We start from the raw sequence: 7,500 nt of genomic DNA, 5'->3' as shown, positions 1-7,500 counted from the left end.
GGCGGCGCTGTTAGGGCGGCCGTGCCGGTGCCCCTTGCCGCAGCTAGCCTCTCGCCGCTGCCCCTCCCGTCCGTCGTCCCCCGTCCCCAAAAACTTGCTGCTCTCCACGCTGGAGCCTGCACGGGGGAGGTTGCGCTCCGCTCCTCCGGCCCTAAAGCCGCCCTCGCCCGCCCCCCGGCTTGCCGCTTGGCTGGGCTGCCCGCCCGCCCGCTAATCCCCCCAACGCCCCCACCCCAAAAACACCCCAGCCCTACCGCATGCCGCTCCCCCTCTCCCCGCTCTCGCTGACCGCTGCCACCCCCCCCCCACCCCTCCCCCCCGAAACAAACCCCCCAGCCCTACCGCATGCCGCTCCCCCTCTCTCCCTAGCCTGCCCCCCCCGCCGTCGCTTGCTGCTGCTGCTGCCGCCGCCGCCGCCGCCGCCCGCCGCCGGCGGCGGGACCCGCCTCGGTCTGGTGGCGCGCGCTCGGAGATCCCCGGCTACCCGTCCGTCCGTCCCTCCCTCCCGCCCCGCCCCGGGGGAGGGCCCGGGGCAGCGCGGGCAGGCGGGGAGCAAAAAAAGGCGCGGGCGCCAAAAAACGTCGGGGTCCCGGGGTGGCGGAGGGGGGCGGCGGCGGGGGCGGCGGCGGGTACACGGCGCCGGGTCCAGGGCGCCGGGTCCAGCCCGTCCCGGGGCGGGGACAGGTGGTGTCGTCCGTCCCCGCCCCCGTAACCTGCTCTGAAGCATCCGCTTCCCGCCGCGGTTCGCCCTCCACCCCCCCGCCGCACACGCAGCTGCCGCTTCCCGCCGCCTCTGCCCCCCGCCCCGGGATCAACCACCCGCCGGGTCCAGCCGGTCCCGGTCCCGGGAACCTGCTCCCGGGGCCAGCCGGAGCCACGCCCCCTCCTCTGACGCTTCCAGCTGCCGCCTCCCCTCCCACCCCCCAAACTCACACTGGCCCTCGCCGGCCCGCCCACCCGCCTACCTGCTTGCCCGCCGCCGCTGGGTGGCGTGCCGGACACTCTCGCACACAGGTACACAGACAGGGACACAGGGACACAGGCACTCAGGCACACAGGGACACAGGGACACAGGGACACAAGGACACAGGGACACAGGCACTCAGGCACTCAGGCACTCAGGGACACAGGGACACAGGGACACAGGCACTCAGGCACTCAGGGACACAGGGACACAGGGACACAGGGACACAGGCACTCAGGCACACAGGGACACAGGTGGCGGGCCGGAGGCCGCTCTCCACTGTGTGGCAGGGGTCCAAGAGCCACCCCAGCCCAACCCAGAGGGTCTTTTGCACCTCTCTAGAGGCCACCCAGAGACCCCAGGCCGCAGCAGAAGCCTCTCCCGCACGCTCTGCAGGCTTCTCAGCCACCCCAGGCCGCAGCAGAAGCCTCTCCCGCACGCTCTGCAGGCTTCTCAGCCACCCCAGGCCGCACCAGAAGCCTCCCCCGCACGCTCTGCAGGCTTCCGACCCACCCCAGGCCGCACCAGAAGCCTCCCCCGCAAGCTCTGCAGGCTTCCGACCCACCCCAGGCCGCAGCAGAAGCCTCTCCCGCACGCTCTGCAGGCTTCTCAGCCACCCCAGGCCGCAGCAGAAGCCTCTCCCGCACGCTCTGCAGGCTTCTCAGCCACCCCAGGCCGCACCAGAAGCCTCCCCCGCACGCTCTGCAGGCTTCTCAGCCACCCCAGGCCGCACCAGAAGCCTCTCCCGCACGCTCTTCAGGCTTCTCAGCCACCCCAGGCCGCACCAGAAGCCTCCCCCGCACGCTCTGCAGGCTTCTCAGCCACCCCAGGCCGCACCAGAAGCCTCTCCCGCACGCTCTGCAGGCTTCTCAGCCACCCCAGGCCGCACCAGAAGCCTCTCCCGCACGCTCTTCAGGCTTCTCAGCCACCCCAGGCCGCACCAGAAGCCTCCCCCGCACGCTCTGCAGGCTTCCCACCCACCCCAGGCCGCAGCAGAAGCCTCTCCCGCACGCCCTGCAGGCTTCTCAGCCACCCCAGGCCGCAGCAGAAGCCTCTCCCGCACGCTCTGCAGGCTTCTCAGCCACCCCAGGCCGCAGCAGAAGCCTCTCCCGCACGCTCTGCAGGCTTCTCAGCCACCCCAGGCCGCAGCAGAAGCCTCTCCCGCACGCTCTGCAGGCTTCTCAGCCACCCCAGGCCGCACCAGAAGCCTCTCCCGCACGCTCTGCAGGCTTCTCAGCCACCCCAGGCCGCAGCAGAAGCCTCTCCCGCACGCTCTGCAGGCTTCTCAGCCACCCCAGGCCGCAGCAGAAGCCTCCCCCGCACGCTCTGCAGGCTTCTCAGCCACCCCAGGCCCCAACAGAAGCCTCTCCCGCACGCTCTGCAGGCTTCCGACCCACCCCAGGCCGCACCAGAAGCCTCCCCCGCACGCTCTGTAGGCTTCTGACCCACCCCAGGCCCCAACAGAAGCCTCCCCCGCACGCTCTGCAGGCTTCTCAGCCACCCCAGGCCGCAGCAGAAGCCTCTCCCGCACGCTCTGCAGGCTTCTCAGCCACCCCAGGCCGCACCAGAAGCCTCTCCCGCACGCTCTGCAGGCTTCTCAGCCACCCCAGGCCGCACCAGAAGCCTCTCCCGCACGCTCTGCAGGCTTCCGACCCACCCCAGGCCGCACCAGAAGCCTCCCCCGCACGCTCTGCAGGCTTCTCCGCCACCCCAGGCCGCACCAGAGGATCTTTTGCACCTCTCTGGACGCCAGCCAGAGACTCCAGGCCGCACCAGAGGCCCCCCCCCCCAACCATTTACAGGCTGCAGTGCCAGCCTAGGCCCCGCTGGCAGCCTCCCTTGTCTGCTTTGGAAGGCCTCCCATCCACTCCAGACCTGCCTGGAGGCCTCCCTCGACTGCTCCCGGGGCCCTCGAAGCCACCCTAGGCCTTTCTGGAGGACCTGCTCGACCGCTCGGGCGGCTTCTGACGCACCCTCGGCCATCCGGCGCCCAGCAGCTCCCAGGGCCAGGCACCGGCCTCCCCCTCCGGCCGCCCCTGGGGCCGGGGGTGGCTCGGACTCGGCGCCCCCAACGTGTCGTCCCGTCCCCCCCCCGCCCCGCACCGCCGAACATTCGCTGCAGCCGAGGGCTTGCCGCTCGACGCCTACCCCACCCGCCCAGCCCCCCGCTGCGGCCCGGCGCTGCCCCGGCCGCTGCGCCCCGCCTCTCATCGCTCCCCCCACCCGGCAACCGGCCGCCGGGCACGGCAAGTCCCAGGGCAGGGAACAGGTGCTGCCGGGACCCCGTGCTGGCTGCCGGCTTCCCGGGGCTGCCCCGGGCACGGACAGGTCGCCCCCCCGCCCCGGCGAATGTTCACCGAACTGGCTGCCGGCTGCCTTCGAGCACCCCCCGCCCCCCGCCACTATCGTCCCCCCCCGCCCCCCCCTCCGCCTCCGCTGCCGCTTCTCCCCGCACCGCCTCCACTGCCTCCCCCCGCCGCCGGCGAACGAGTCGCCGGATCCGTAGGGTGCCGGGAGCCCGAACGGCGAGCGGCTCCGGCTGCTGCCGGGACCGCGGGGATTCGAGCCGCTCCGGCCGCGGCCGGGACCCCGTGCCGGAAGCCGGCATCCCGGGACGGCCCCGGGACGGCCCCGGTCGCCGGCCGGGTGACGTTCAGCGAAGCGGCTGCCGCCAGTCTTTGGGCCTCCCCCGTGCCGGGGCCGCGGGGCTTCGAGCCGGTCCGGCCGCGGCCGGGATCCGGGGCCGGACGATGGCTTCCCGGGCCGGTCCCGGTCGCCTCCCGGGTGACGTTCACCGAAGCGGCTGACGGCTGTCTTCGAGCCCCCCCCCCCCCCCCCCGCCTCCGCGGCCGCTTCTGCCCGCACCCCCTCCACTGCCTCCCCCCGCCGCCGGCGAACGAGTCGCCGGATCCGTAGGGTGCCGGGAGCCCGAACGGCGAGCGGCTCCGGCTGCTGCCGGGACCGCGGGGATTCGAGCCGCTCCGGCCGCGGCCGGGACCCCGTGCCGGAAGCCGGCATCCCGGGACGGCCCCGGGACGGCCCCGGTCGCCGGCCGGGTGACGTTCAGCGAAGCGGCTGCCGCCAGTCTTTGGGCCTCCCCCGTGCCGGGGCCGCGGGGATTCGAGCCGGTCCGGCCGCGGCCGGGATCCCGGGCCGGACGATGGCTTCCCGGGCCGGTCCCGGTCGCCTCCCGGGTGACGTTCACCGAAGCGGCTGCCGGCTGTCTTCGAGCCCCCCCCCCCCCTCCGCCTCCGCTGCCGCTTCTCCCCGCACCCCCTCCACTGCCTCCCCCCGCTGCCGGCGAACGAGTCGGCGGATCCATACCGTCCCGAGAGCCCGAGGCGGCGGCACCCAGTGCGGGTCCGGCCGAGGCCGGGACCCCGTGCCTGTCGCAGGCTTCCCGGGACGGCCCCGGAACGGCCGCGGTCGCCGGCCGGGTGACGTTCACCGAAGCGGCTGCCGCCAGTCTTTGGGCCTCCCCCGTGCCGGGGCCGCGGGGATTCGAGCCGGTCCGGCCGCGGCCGGGATCCGGGGCCGGACGATGGCTTCCCGGGCCGGTCCCGGTCGCCTCCCGGGTGACGTTCACCGAAGCGGCTGACGGCTGTCTCCGAGCACCCCCCCCCCCCTCCGCCTCCGCTGCCGCTTCTGCCCGCACCTCCTTCACTGCCTCCCCCCCCCCGCCCGCGAACGAGTCGCCGGATCCGTAGGGTGCCGGGAGCCCGAACGGCGAGCGGCTCCGGCTGCTGCCGGGACCGCGGGGATTCGAGCCGCTCCGGCCGCGGCCGGGACCCCGTGCCGGAAGCCGGCATCCCGGGACGGCCCCGGGACGGCCCCGGTCGCCGGCCGGGTGACGTTCAGCGAAGCGGCTGCCGCCAGTCTTTGGGCCTCCCCCGTGCCGGGGCCGCGGGGATTCGAGCCGGTCCGGCCGCGGCCGGGATCCGGGGCCGGACGATGGCTTCCCGGGCCGGTCCCGGTCGCCTCCCGGGTGACGTTCACCGAAGCGGCTGCCGGCTGTCTCCGAGCACCCCCCCCCCCCTCCGCCTCCGCTGCCGCTTCTGCCCGCACCTCCTTCACTGCCTCCCCCCCCCCGCCCGCGAACGAGTCGCCGGATCCGTAGGGTGCCGGGAGCCCGAACGGCGAGCGGCTCCGGCTGCTGCCGGGACCGCGGGGATTCGAGCCGCTCCGGCCGCGGCCGGGACCCCGTGCCGGAAGCCGGCATCCCGGGACGGCCCCGGGACGGCCCCGATCGCCTCCTGGGTGACGTTCACCGAAGCGGCTGCCGGCTGTCTTCGAGCCCCCCCCCGCCTCCGCCTCCGCTGCCGCTTCTGCCCGCACCCCCTCCACTGCCTCCCCCCGCCGCCGGCGAACGAGTCGCCGGATCCGTAGGGTGCCGGGAGCCCGAACGGCGAGCGGCTCCGGCTGCTGCCGGGACCGCGGGGCTTCGAGCCGGTCCGGCCGCGGCCGGGACCCCGTGCCGGAAGCCGGCATCCCCGGACGGCCCCGGGACGGCCCCGATCGCCTCCTGGGTGACGTTCACCGAAGCGGCTGCCGGCTGTCTTCGAGCCCCCCCCCGCCTCCGCCTCCGCTGCCGCTTCTGCCCGCACCCCCTCCACTGCCTCCCCCCGCCGCCGGCGAACGAGTCGCCGGATCCGTAGGGTGCCGGGAGCCCGAACGGCGAGCGGCTCCGGCTGCTGCCGGGACCGCGGGGCTTCGAGCCGGTCCGGCCGCGGCCGGGACCCCGTGCCGGAAGCCGGCATCCCCGGACGGCCCCGGGACGGCCCCGATCGCCTCCTGGGTGACGTTCACCGAAGCGGCTGCCGGCTGTCTTCGAGCCCCCCCCCCCTCCGCCTCCGCTGCCGCTTCTGCCCGCACCCCCTCCACTGCCTCCCCCCGCCGCCGGCGAACGAGTCGCCGGATCCGTAGGGTGCCGGGAGCCCGAACGGCGAGCGGCTCCGGCTGCTGCCGGGACCGCGGGGCTTCGAGCCGCTCCGGCCGCGGCCGGGACCCCGTGCCGGAAGCCGGCATCCCGGGACGGCCCCGGGACGGCCCCGGTCGCCGGCCGGGTGACGTTCACCGAAGCGGCTGCCGGCTGTCTTCGAGCCCCCCCCCCCCTCCGCCTCCGCTGCCGCTTCTGCCCGCACCCCCCTCCACTGCCTCCCCCCGCCGCCGGCGAACGAGTCGGCGGATCCGTAGGGTGCCGGGAGCCCGAACGGCGAGCGGCTCCGGCTGCTGCCGGGACCGCGGGGATTCGAGCCGCTCCGGCCGCGGCCGGGACCCCCGTGCCGGAAGCCGGCATCCCGGGACGGCCCCGGGACGGCCCCGGTCGCCGGCCGGGTGACGTTCAGCGAAGCGGCTGCCGCCAGTCTTTGGGCCTCCCCCGTGCCGGGGCCGCGGGGCTTCGAGTCGGTCCGGCCGCGGCTGGGACCCCGTGCCTGTCGCAGGCTTCCCGGGACGGCCCCGGAACGGCCGCGGTCGCCGGCCGGGTGACGTTCACCGAGGCGACTGCCGGCTGTCTTCGAGCCCCCCCCCCCCCCTACCGGAGCCGCGGGGATACGAGCCGGTCCGGCCGCGGCCGGGACCCCGTGCCGGAAGCCGGCATCCCGGGACGGCCCCGAGACGGCCCCGATCGCCTCCTGGGTGACGTTCACCGAAGCGGCTGCCGGCTGTCTTCGAGCCCCCCCCCCCTCCGCCTCCGCTGCCGCTTCTCCCCGCACCCCCTCCACTGCCTCCCCCCGCCGCCCGCGAACGAGTCGCCGGATCTGTAGGGGGCCGGGAGCCCGAGGCGGCGAGCGGCTCCGGCTGCTGCCGGGACCGCGAGGCTTCGAGCCGGTCCGGCCGCGGCCGGGATCTCGTGCCGAACGTCGTCTTCCCGGGACGGTCCCGGGAGGGCCCCAGTCTCCTCCCGGGTGACGTTCACCGAAGCGGCTGCCGGCTGTCTTCGAGCCCCCACCCCTGCCGTGGCCGCGGGGATTCGCCCCGGTCCGGCAGCTGACGGTTCCCTGTGCCGGACGCCGGCTTCCCGGGACAGCCCCGGGACACCCCCGGTCGCCTCCCGGGTGACGTTCACCGAAGCTGCTGCCGCCTGTCTTTGTCCCCCCCCCCCGTGCTCTCCCTCAGCCGGGAGGTAGACGTGCTCTCCCTCGGCGAGTAGACGTGCTCTCCCTCGGCGAGTAGACGTGCTCTCCCTCGGCGAGTAGACGTGCTCTCCCTCGGCGAGTAGACGTGCTCTCCCTGGGCGAGTAGACGTGCTCTCCCTGGGCGAGTAGACGTGCTCTCCCTGGGCGAGTAGACGTGCTCTCCCTGGGCGAGTAGACGTGCTCTCCCTGGGCGAGTAGACGTGCTCTCCCTGGGCGAGTAGACGTGCTCTCCCTGGGCGAGTAGACGTGCTCTCCCTGGGCGAGTAGACGTGCTCTCCCTGGGCGAGTAGACGTGCTCTCCCTGGGCGAGTAGACGTGCTCTCCCTCGGCGAGTAGACGTGCTCTCCCTGGGCGAGTAGACGTGCTCTCCCTCGGCGAGTAGACGTGCTCTCCCTCGGC

This window comes from Melanerpes formicivorus, unplaced genomic scaffold (genome assembly GCF_026170545.1).
Source record: "Melanerpes formicivorus ecotype bairdi unplaced genomic scaffold, bMelFor1.0.p_v2 SCAF_355, whole genome shotgun sequence".
In the NCBI taxonomy this organism is placed as follows: domain Eukaryota; kingdom Metazoa; phylum Chordata; class Aves; order Piciformes; family Picidae; genus Melanerpes; species Melanerpes formicivorus.
Note: the sequence above shows the minus strand (reverse complement) of the source record.